Consider the following 12,694-nt stretch of genomic DNA (forward strand, 5'->3'; position numbering starts at 1 on the left):
CACACACACACACACACACACACACACACACACACACACACACACACACACAAAACCCTTAGCTACCTCATAACTAACATAACCCACCATATAGGTGTCCAGTGTACTCAAGGACAAAACTGTGTTGGGTTGCACAGTTAGGCTTATAAAGACCCTGGTGGTCCATTGCCTAGTACAAACCTGTGAATCTATAAATCTATGCCACAGTGTATTAACACCATGGTATAGTGTGGCCTTTAACCAGAAAAGATTGAGCTACACCCAGTTTTCTTGTCCAGCCAACGAGTATCATGTAACTCAATCTCGACATTAAACGGTTCCTCTGTGTCCTAAACCCTCTTTTCAAGAGGAGTAAGACAAACTTCTTCGAGTTTCAAAATACTTTTATTTTTCAGTGGATGACAACTTTTTTTTAAAGAAGACTTTGCCAACAGTGGGCCATCTTTAGATGGAAGTGCTCATCCATCAAAAAACAAAGTCATTTTGAAACTTGAAGAAGCTTGCCTTATTCCTCTCAAAAAGTGAGCTTAATGGTTAGTGTCCCAGAGTGAAATTGCAATGTTCTGGGAGTTCGGCATTGTAAAGTTTCAGCATTGTCATCTTGCTGATTTGAAAGTCGACGTTCCAGTAAGTCGACATTTTAAAGTAGAACCATATATATACATATATCTAACAAAGCATGCACAAATAGGTGCACATCCAAATGGCGCAGGTGAAAAATCAAACTATATCATCAAAGCCAAGCAAACCAAGTAATACTTACATATTGCACTGAAGAAGCTCTACAGGAACTGAACTATAAAGGTATTAATTGGTTTTGCCTGGATTTAGTGCTGTTGTTTTTTATTTGGATTATAATATATGTGTGTGTGTGTGTGTGTGTGTGTGTGTGTGTGTGTGTGTGTGTATATATATATATATATATATATATATATACATATATAAAGAGTACCTGTAGTTGTTTGTTGTTTGTCTTTCGGCTTTTACCCGGTAAGGGGTCACCACAGCGGAACTCGGTCCACTAATGATTGGCAGTAGATTTTTATGAAACGCCGAGGTGCCAGCTCGACACCCAACCTTCAACGAAGGCACTCCCATTTACGCATGCATGTCTTTCAAACGCTACACAACCGCGGGTAGGACATGCAGACTCCACACAGAAGGCACTCCCAAGCCACGAGAATCGAACGAGAGAACCTCTTGCTGTGAGGTAACAACGTAAAAATCACAAATAAATTATTTTTCCTGTTGCAGAGTCTTATGTTATTAGTTATGATGGTTAGTGCATACTTCAAATGTACAATAAGTCTTTGAGTGTGGAAAACTGTGCTAATGAAAGAAAACTGTAAAAGTAACATGCACAAATGCATATGCTATGTGGCAAAGGACAATATACTGGTTGGGCATGACACATTCGTGTACACATATATATATATATATATATATATATATATATATATATATATATATATATATATATGAATACTACAGCAATCCAGAAACATGAATGTAGTTCTGCAGTGTTACTTTATATCAAATTACTGTACTGTAGAAATAGTAACAACAACATAATATGGACTCTCAGAATCATAGCTGGGAGACATAAACCTCTGGCACCAGTCTCTCAAAACACTGAGTTACTCCAACCCTATGTAGGGCTAAGAAGTCCTGGTAAAAAACGTAATGTTCAAATGATTCGCTTAAAAAGTACTAAACGTGCACCTTGTTGATGTTAAAAATAAAAGGATATACATAGAATTTAAAAATAATTTTGTTCCTCAAACAATTCAACTACACTACACAAATTCAAACAATAAAAGAACTAAGCACTGCAGCACTTTAAGTAAATTCTAAGCTAAGAAGTTATTGTAAAAGTTTTAATTACTTAATTTTGTATTGATGGTTTCAATTATTCAATTTCCTCATTACTGGTGTACAAATTGATCTATTTGGTCAAAGTATATAAGCTGTAGAATCACACAGTTAATTGTATCTTGAAAAAGCCTGAGATTGTCAGGCGAAAGCGCTTGGTTTTACTTGTCTTTTGTGGATTAATAAAGAAGAAACTACTTCATCTTCAAGGTGCACGTTTGGTACTTTTTAAGCGAATCATTTGAACATTACGTTTTTTACCAGGACTTCTTAGCCCTACATAGGGTTGGTGTAACTCAGTGTTTTCAGAGACAGGTGCCAGTGGATCCTCTTGTTACTTTTGTTCCTGGTTTTTCTCTGCGCTAGTTTTCTGAGACATAAACCTCTATTTAATAGCATAAACAGTTTTAAGTCCCTTATAAAGATTTGTGTTATGCAGTAGTGTTGGTAGTTAGGAGTGCAACTATGTCCCAAAGCTAATACTATAGCATATATTCTTTAATGGGGATGACAACGCATTGGATCAGTTGGTCTTCATAATATTATGGTAGCCAGTCAGAGTCTGTGGTCCCAGCATTTGATAGCCTGTATTCATTCATTCATAGTTTCATACTTTAGTACTAGGCTATCTGCCCTGGGGCATTTGTAAGCCTAGCCATAGTGATGTGGCTTTCGCCACCCCATGAAATGGTACAAAAATGCACAGAATAGATTAAGAATACTGTGCCTCTGTCTAGTAGTGACACAGTGAAGGTCCCCTTATATAATAGAATTCATTTACTGTGCCCCTGTCTAGTAGTGACACAGATGTGACCCCTGATGTAAACTTGCAATCTCCCATCCACTCATCAAGATTTCTCTTGAAGAGAGTCAGTGAGGGGCTCTGCCTAACATGAACTGGGATCTTGTTCCAGAGCATGGGAAGCCTCTGGGTTATGAATCTATCCCTCCAGCATGTCCTATTCATACTTGTACCAAGGTTTAAGTCTTTAGCTCTCATGGTTCTGATGGATTTGGATTTTTTGAGGTGGAGCATGTCCATTAGTTCCTGATTGGACATCGCCTTGTACGTCAGGCATAGATCACCTCTGAGCAGGCGGTATGCTACTGAATAGAGCTGGAGTTTCTTTAGTCTGGCAGAATAAGACATATGTTGGAGACCCTTGATCATCTTGGTGAGGTACTTTTGTGGTCTCTCTCTAGCTGTTGCAAATGCTGGGTGAGGTACATACCAAATGGGGCATTATACTCAATCATGGGTCTGATGAGGGAGGAGTATAGGGGTACAATGACATCCTTGGATCTGGATGTGAATCCCTTCATGTTAAGGTGTGCAAGGTAGAATGTTTTCCTAACCACTTTGGCAACGTGGGTGTCAAATGAGAGGTCGCTGTCGACTTGGGTCCCTAGGTCTCTGATTACTTTTTCTGTACTCAGTGGGTTGCTGTCTATGTGATAATTTGTGGGTACTTTGTTTTTCCCAAAGGGGATGACTATACATTTTTTGGCATTTAGTTTAAGGCCATGACTCCGGCACCAGTTGTCCGTTTCTGTGAGGCCTTTCTGTAGGATGTATGTGTCCACTGGTGTATCGACTATGGCACCTAGTTTGCAGTCATCTGTGAACTTTGTCAGCCACAACCCTCCCATGTTTGCTTTAACATCTGAGAAATAAATGCTGAACAAGAGGGGTCCCAGGACAGATCCCTGTGGGACATCACTTGTGACTGGCTTTGAGTCTGACATTGCTCCAGTGATTTTAACTTTATGGGTTCTGTCCTTTAGCCAGTTTGCAACCCATCTAGTGATATAAGGGTTTACGTTTAAGCTGTTGAGCTTATCTATGATGCCTGAGTGGGGTATTGTGTCGAAGGCCTTAGCCAAGTCCAGGTAGGCTGTATGGACTGCTTTGCCCTTATCAATGGCTCTAGTGACTGTTTCGAAAAAGTCAACCAGGTTCAAATGGCAGGATCTGCCCTTCACAAAGCCGAACTGGGTGGGGTCAAGTGTCTGTAGGTCCCCAATGTCTCTGTTTATGAGTTCCATAATGATTCTTTCCATAGCTTTGCAGACCAGGCTGGTTAAGCTTATGGGGCAGTAGTTCCCAGGGTCTGTAGAGGTACCCCCTTTGTGGAGTGGGACCACTGTTGCTGTACGCCAGTGTTCAGGTACGTATCCTGTAGTAAGGCTAAGGTTAAATAGCATTTTTATGTGCGGGTTTAGCTCCTCTTGGAGTTCACGTAGCACGCAACCCGGGATACCGTCAGGTCCCATTGATGCTGTGTTTTTAGCTTTGTTGAGGGCGGCTCTCACCTGAACATCTGAGATGACAGGGAGATTACATTCAGCTGGGATAAGTATTTCTTCTTTTGGGGGTGAGGGAGGGGAGAAGTTTGCACTGAAACTGTCAGCCAGAATGTTGGCAATATCTGTGGGTTTAGTGTATTTTTTGTTGTTGTGAACTAACTCTGAGCATATCTGAGGGCTTCCGCCCAGGTTTCTAACATAGCTGAAGAAGGCTTTGTGGTTATCTTTAGTGTCCTTAGCAATTTTTCTCTCAAAGTTGGCCTTGGATGTTTTTATAAGAGAACGTAGTTTTCTGCTAGTGTTGATCAGAGATGTCTTCCCTTTATGGGATTTTGCTCTGTCGTGCAGTAGCATCCTTCTTTTGTTATACAATTTGTTAATGGCTGAGGTCCACCAGACAGTACGCTTGCCTTTGGTGGAGAGGGACTTGGATTTATTTGGGATTGCATGATCCATGCATTCTTGGAGATGTCCATAGAAAGCATTTGTGAAGGATTTGGCATTGTGGGATGTGGTATCCACTGGCCCAGTGGGCTTAAAGGATACCATCTCAGTCTTAAGAAGAGTGAAGTCTGCTTTTGAGAAGTTTTTCACTGTGGTCTTTTGTGCTGGGGTGGAGGTGGGATATGTATATCCAGTGTGATTAGTTTGTGGTCAGATCTCACTAGTGAGGGGTATACCTCCGGTGTGGTGCATTTTGTCCCCATGTTTGTGATGATCAGGTCTAGTATATTATCTCCCCTAGTGGGAGAGGTGACTAGTTGTTCCAGTGCATTTGAATTTATGAATTCCAGGAACCTTTGGGCTAGGGTGTTAGGGCTAGAATAATGTACCCAATCTATGTTTGGGTAGTTGAAGTCTCCCAGTATGATGGTATTTTGTGATACATTCATATCCTCCAATGTCTTCAGGAAGGCTGAGTGGGGTTCCTGAGATTGGGAGGGTGGTCTGTAACATGCTACCAGTTGTATAGCAGTTTTGCCTATGGTTAGTTGCACCTGTATGATCTCTGATGCTTCATGTGTTGCTACTAACCTAGAGGTGTGGGTGTCCTTGATGAATATGGACACTCGCCCTCCCTTTGTGGTTCGGCCCGGGTTTTGGAGCCGAAAAGCATGATACGAGGTATAGCCTGGTAGCGCTGGGGTGCTCTCAGGAGCCTTGAACCAGGTTTCAGTTACTGCACAGACGTCGATGTTCTCCATACTGAGGAGTGCATCGAGTGCCTGCATCTTGAGATTTAGACTTCTGGCATTGAGCAGCATTACCCTTAGTTTTTTCCATTTTGTTTTCTAAGGAGGTGGGTTTGTCTTTTGAGCCTTGCCTAAAAAAGGCACTATGGGGGTGGCAAGAGCCTTAGCCAATATCCGGAAGCCCAGTGGTGACAGGTGCAAGCCGTCCCTTGCAAAGCAGCATGGCTTGTCCAACATGTCATCCCAGGCAGACAGACATTGGATCCCCTTAGAATGACACCAGTACTTGAGCCAATTATTAAAGCTGATCATCTTGTCTTTGTATTGTGGCATCATTCTTGGTGAGGGCAAGATGCTGCTCAGGGTCAGGGTCATACCAGCCTGGGCTACATAATCAGAAAGCTCCTCTATGTCTCTTTTCATGTAGTCCAGGGAGGTACATCTCAGGTCATTCACGCCAGCATGGACAATGACGGAGTCATATTTGTACTTGCTTTGGAGTGACCTGAGTGCGTGTGTTATGTGGTGGATCCTAGCTCTCGATAGGCAGCTCACAGTCACCCTCTCCTTGTTCAGCCTGGTAAGCGGGACATCAGTGTGTCTGACTATAGAGTCACCTATTACTAGTGTATCAGGCATGGTGTTTGGCCTTAAGGGCTGTGATTGATTGACACACTGATTTATTGAAGTATGTGTTGCATGTGTTTTGTTTTGAGGTGGTGGATTTTTGGATGTCTGCTTTGGGAGCCTCTGTTGTTTTGGTAAGTTTTTTATTAGAGCCTCCGAGTATGTCTTTGTGTATTTATGTGTTTGGTTTGCAGTTGTGGTAGGTCTATGTGGGACTGGGTTTGTTGTGTGTGTGGTTACCATCTCCTCCTGTCTGGTCATGCCAGCCCTGAGTTGAGAGAGTTCAGCCTCCAGTTTGGCTATATAGTTGCATCTCTCACATGTATTTGTGTTTGTTGGGAGGAGGAGAGGGTTGTATGTGTACATGAGACAATTGTAGCATTGTCTCAAGATACCCAGATTAACCAGCTGAACTGGAGAGGATGCCAGTAATCTACCACTCGACATGCTAGAACAGTATAAGGGAGTGCTGTGCCTTTAAGGGAAGTGGATATTCACAGGAGTGGTAGGTGGATGTAGCGCTTACTTAGTACGAGAGTGCTTACTTAGTAGAGAAGTTTTGAGAACAAGTGCAAGGCTTATAATATAGCGAGTAGTCTGATTATACTAAGAGTAGAGCTTCGTTAAGGGAAAATTTGAAGACCAGACTTGGCGGAGCCAGAAGAAGTTTAACCTTGTTTAACCAGCGCTGCATTATGCGCACAACCGCGCAAAAACGCCCAGAGGCGGATTTTAAACAGGGAACTTCAAAAGAGCTAGAAAATGGTCCAAAACAACCAATTATTACAGCTCTTGTGCTGTGGTCACTTCCTACAGGGACAGGTTGGCTGCTCAAGGCTCCCCACTCCCACTGGTGAGCAAAGAAACTTCCTTCTATCCAAGTAAGGTAATGGACAACACAGGAGCTACACCACAGCCCAGAATACAGCAATGCCTGTAAACTGGTCTAAACTAGTCGAGGAGAGGTGGGAAAACAAGGATTATTTTTTTGTATTTTTTTGTTTTTAGATAGAAACACACAGAAAATGCAGAAACAGTAATAAATCAGTTACACAGGCTAGCACACTTTAGTGGACAGCCTCAACAGTTAAATTAAACAAACAAACAAACAAACTTTCAATCAAATTCGACTAAAAAGTAACTTTAAGTGCAGATATTGAAATAATGCAGCAAACAGCTAAAAAAGCAGTTTAAGCTTGTTTAGGGTAAGCTAGAGAAGCAATTTCAAGTAAAAAAACAGAAAAGATACTTAAATCCAGAAAGTAGTCGCTTTTCTGAGTTCTCTGTAGCTAGGACCACTCTGCAGGACCACGAGGAGCTTGTCTGAGCAGTATAGCCAGAAAAAACGCCCAGAGGCGGATTTTAAACAGGGAACTTCAAAAGAGCTAGAAAATGGTCCAAAACAACCAATTACTACAGCTCTTCAGCTGAGGTCACTTCCTACAGGGACAGGTAGGCTGCTCAAGGCTCCCCACTCCCACTGGTGAGCAAAGAAACTTCCTTCTATCCAAGTAAGGTAATGGACAACACAGGAACTACACCACAGCCCAGAATACAGCAATGCCTGTAAACTGGTCTAAACTAGTCAAGGAAAGGCGGGAAAACAAGGATTATTTTTCTGTATTTTTTTGTTTTTAGATAGAAACACACAGAAAATGCAGAAACAGTAATAAATCAGTTACACAGGCTAGCACACTTTAGTGGGCAGCCTCAACAGTTAAATTAAACAAACAAACAAAGAAACGTTCGATCAAATTCGACCAAAAAGTAACTTTAAGTGCAGATATTGAAATATTCATTACTCCCCATATTGCATGGAGGGAGAGAGTTGCATCTCCAGGTATTTTCTTAACACTTGCCCCCCCCCCCCACTGTTAAACCATACAGCTCACTTTGCACTCTTTTGTGTAATACTGAGTTATGCATTGTGTATGGTGCCATGGTAACCAGATGATATGCAAAAAGGTCACATGGAACAGCATATTCAAAGATACTACCTGCAGTAATGAGTTTAATGTAACTCAGATGTTGTGTACCATTGTAGTAAAGGTGGAGGAAGGAGTCTTCCACTGTAACACACATAATCAATATTGTGTGGGTGTTTTTTGTTTCTGTGCTAAGCATTACAAATGCACCATGGGTTGATGGTTCATAGTGTTGCCTGAGTTATGAATTAAAGGATTCTTTTTGAATCCATCCACAAGAAAAAATATCTGGCTATTCAACACATTGTAAAGTATGTCCTGTATACTGTGTGATATATCAAAGAATGGTTGTGGAATAACACTGCAAGCTAACTTCTGAAGTATGGCCAGAGGCCTTTTAATGTGTTATTGTGCTGACTATATTATTCTATTTATATCATTTGTGCTATTCCACATAGCATTTTTTTAGGCTTTTTAGGCTTTTTTATGTCTCCCTATATACATTTTTGCTCTTTTCTGTTTTGCTTGCTGCTTTACAGGGGCATGGCTTATATCTACATGCATAAATATATATATATATATATACATTTACAATCACCATTGCGAACTGCATTTGATCGAGAGTGACACTGTCAAAATGCAGTTTTCCAATAGCAGTTTTGCAAACCCACATACATTGACTACATTGCATCAAATGGGTAGTGTAGTTTGAGTATTTGAGTTTGGAATTTGGAGTGGAAATCGCATTTCAGTGAAGAACAGGTAATTAAACCATTTCCTCACTGTAATGTGATCTTGGAGTTGGTATATGTAATTTGCATGGGGTGTGGGGGACACAGACCCCCACATGCGGGGTGGAGGAGGGCTTCCCCCCTACAAAATAGTAAAATAGTAAAATACACGTACCATTGACTATGGAATGTCACGATACGGTAAGCTGCATAGCATGGATGACTGACATCACCTCCTGCTATGTCAAATATATCAAACTACAGGTGTCGATGTACTCAGTTTTGACATTGTCGCAAACCATGTGACCGGTCGACCTATGCAAGTCAAGGTTTCAATAGTAAACCTACATATCTATATATTAAAGATAAAACAGCAGCTGTACCAAAACGCTAGCTGCCTCCTCTCACAGCACAGTTCAGCTTAAAGAAACGGAGTCCTTTTGTAAAATCCACACATTTAATCAACCACAGTTGAGCGCTTTCTCTCGCCGAATGCGAGCTTCTTCAGAACAAACTATACATAAAGTGACAAAGTTTATATACTAAAAATGGCGCCAAAATTCAAATAATTACATCTATTATCCAATTACTATGTTTTAAAGAAATACTACTTATTCACATTACTAAAATATACACTGTATCCAAATCACAATACATATTGTGTTAAAATATTAAAATGCATTTAAGTAGAAAAAGTACATACAACATTTTATTCTAAAAAAAGAAGTGGTTTGATAGACAGAAAATCATTTATTCCTGGGAATGTGGTGGCATCCGTATAAATTTGCCACCACAGTTCTCTATATGCCAGATAGTTCTTAGGATTTCCTCCCCTGGGGTTATTTCTAACTATTTCTAAAATTGAAAACTTAAAAGAATGATCTGTGCCATAGTCTAAGATGTGTCTGCAAAGGGCATTTTTTGTGTCCTTCCTTCTTATACTGTACACATGTGAATATATTCTTTGTCTTAATTTTCTCTCTGTTTTACCTATATAATAGGCCTGACAGAGAGAACAGACCGCAATATATACTAGCATAGTTGAATTACAATTTCCCTTAGTAAAGTATATTTTAGTATGATTAATATTATTCAACAATATGTATTCCATATCATAAATGAAAGAACACTGATTGCAAGAACCACATTTCAAACTTTTAGATCTTACTGTTATATTACTTTTTTCCGAGTGGCCACTTTCCAACATATGTTTAATGTTCCTGCCCATTTTAAAAACAAAGTTAGGTTTGGTACCAACACATTCCATTATATCCTGCATAGTTGTCAGAATATGCCAATTATTAGAAACTATATTTCTTATTAAATGACTATATGGACCATACTCCAGTATTAATGCACTACAAAAACTGTTATTAACGTCCTGTGTTGAATTATTCTGTCTGTCCATAGTACATGTCAACTTGTTCCTGGATGAAACTAAGTCTAAGTCCATAGTAGTGTCAAGAGTATTGTAATTTGCTCCCAATAAGGGGGTATATTTATGTCCCCACTGATTGATTACATATGTAGCAATGTCCCTCAACATCCGCTCATCATATCCTCTTTCTATAAAGAGACTTTGAATAAAATTGACCTCTTCCACCATATCTGGATACTTAGAGGTCATTCTGATGGCCCTAATACATTGCCCTTTAAAGATGTTTCTTTTCAATGTTAGTGGATGACAACTATTAAAATCAATGTATGAGTTGGTGAAGGTACTCTTTCTATATACCTTAGATTTAAAACCTTCACCATCTCTCATAATAATAGTATCCAAATAAGGTACCCCAAAATTATTATGGGTGCAAGTAAATTTCAAATAATTATTGCTATTATTCAGAGAGCTATAAAAATTGTCAAAAGAATGTCCATCACCCTTCCAGACGATATAAATATCGTCTAAAAACCGCGAATAATACATAATATTGGCAAAGGATGGGCTGTTAAATATCTGATTCTCTTCCCAATCCAGCATAACCAGATTAGCGAAGATGGGTGCGCAAGCCGCACCCATTGCTACGCCTCTGGTTTGTTTGAAAATTTCTCCCTGATAATAAATGAAATTATTTTCAAGAACAATACTCATAAGTTCAGTAAATACTGAAATTTTGTCCCAACCTAGCATGGTATGTTTCCTAAGACTTCTACCAAAAGCCTCAAGGCCCTCCTCTATTGGGATACTACTAAACAGATCTATAACATCAATGGAACTAAAAATCACATTTTTATTGTCTAAGGTCACTGGGAAATTTTTCAAAAATTCCCACGAATCCTTCACCATATGTTTAACATTATTATAAATGAACTTCAATGAAGTATCAATGACTACTCCTATAGGGAAAGTTTTAGCTTTACTGCCAGAGATTATGGGGCGAAAAGGGGGGTGTATATGGTCTTTATGTACTTTCGGAATACCTACAATAGTTGCCATAGTAGGATATTTTACTGTCATAAATTCATACATATCTTCAGAAATTCTTTGTTCCAGTAAATATTCCTCTAAATACATATCAATTCTTCTATAGGCAATATTAACTTCATTAATAGAAGCTAACTCATAATTACCTGAGGTGTGAAGTATATTATGTATAATATCACTATACGCTGTTGAGTCAAAAATGACGATCCCGCCCCCTTTATCTGGCTTCATTATCCTATTATTTTGATCACTCATAAGTTCTTTAAGAATAGCACTCTCTGAGTCAGTTAAGTTAGAAAATGCTTTCTTATTTTTATTTCTATGAATTTTACTATTAAGAGTGTACATCTCCTTAACCACTTTTTTATCAAAAGCTGTGACAGATGGATTACTACATGGGATAAAAGTACTTTTTTTCTTTAGCCTCATACTCCCCTCCTCCCTTGAAGTTCCCTTGTTGTTAAACATGATGGAAAGATTAAGTTTTCTCGTGTACTTTTTAAATTCTAAAAAGAAGATCACCATGAGGAAAGTGTGGAGAGGGGAATTAATTTTAGAGAAAAAAGAAAAAAAAATGTTCCGGGCTGTAAGCTCAATTACTGTAATTATATAATTTTAATTTGTGTGTGTGTGCTTACAATATCTAAAGCAACAATTCCCTCGTGCTGTTATTCTGCCTTGGACTCCGTGTTTGTAGGATAGGGTAAAAATCCTGCCATGCTGCTTCTGAGTTCGATATTATTACTTATTATTAACATGCTCACATGCTCGGATTATGCTATTGCAAACTGTTTTATTATAGAGTTTTTCCAATTTATGCATATGCTTGTGTTATGACATTGATAACATTTAACTTTTTTCTAAAAAAATAAATAGAATCCTTAAAAGTACCCTAGGTTTGACTTATATATATATATATATATAATATATATATATATATATATATATATATATATATATATATATATATATATATATATATATATAGATATATATATATATATATAAATGTAATATACACACACACACGTGTGTGTGTATATATATATATATATATATATATATATATATATATATATATATATATATATATATATATATATATATATATATATATATATATATATATATATATATATATATATATATATATATATATATATATATATATATATATTTTTTATATATATATATATATATATATATATATATATACACACATAACAAATTCATTGCATTGTTTTAGAAAAAAATAGGTGCCCACCTAATCCGATTATCTCAGTGTAAAGGGATAAATATATATACGCACACACACACACACACACACATACATATATATATATATATATATATATATATATATATATATATATATATATATATATATAGTTTACCTTTGTTTGGTTGACAAAAACAAGCAATGACATCTGAAAGGTAAACCACATTACCTTGAAAATGGAAAGATTGATGCCCTACTAGCAAATATTAAATTAAAAAAAAACATAAAAACCATGATTTTTTTGCACCATGCACACCCCCATGTAGTGGGGTGCCTCCCCCCACACCTCCTAGTAATTATTTATACTAATTCCAAGATTCCACAAAATCGAGGGAAGG

This window comes from Protopterus annectens, chromosome 7.part0 (assembly GCF_019279795.1).
Source record: "Protopterus annectens isolate FY-2018-M chromosome 7.part0, PAN1.0, whole genome shotgun sequence".
In the NCBI taxonomy this organism is placed as follows: domain Eukaryota; kingdom Metazoa; phylum Chordata; order Ceratodontiformes; family Protopteridae; genus Protopterus; species Protopterus annectens.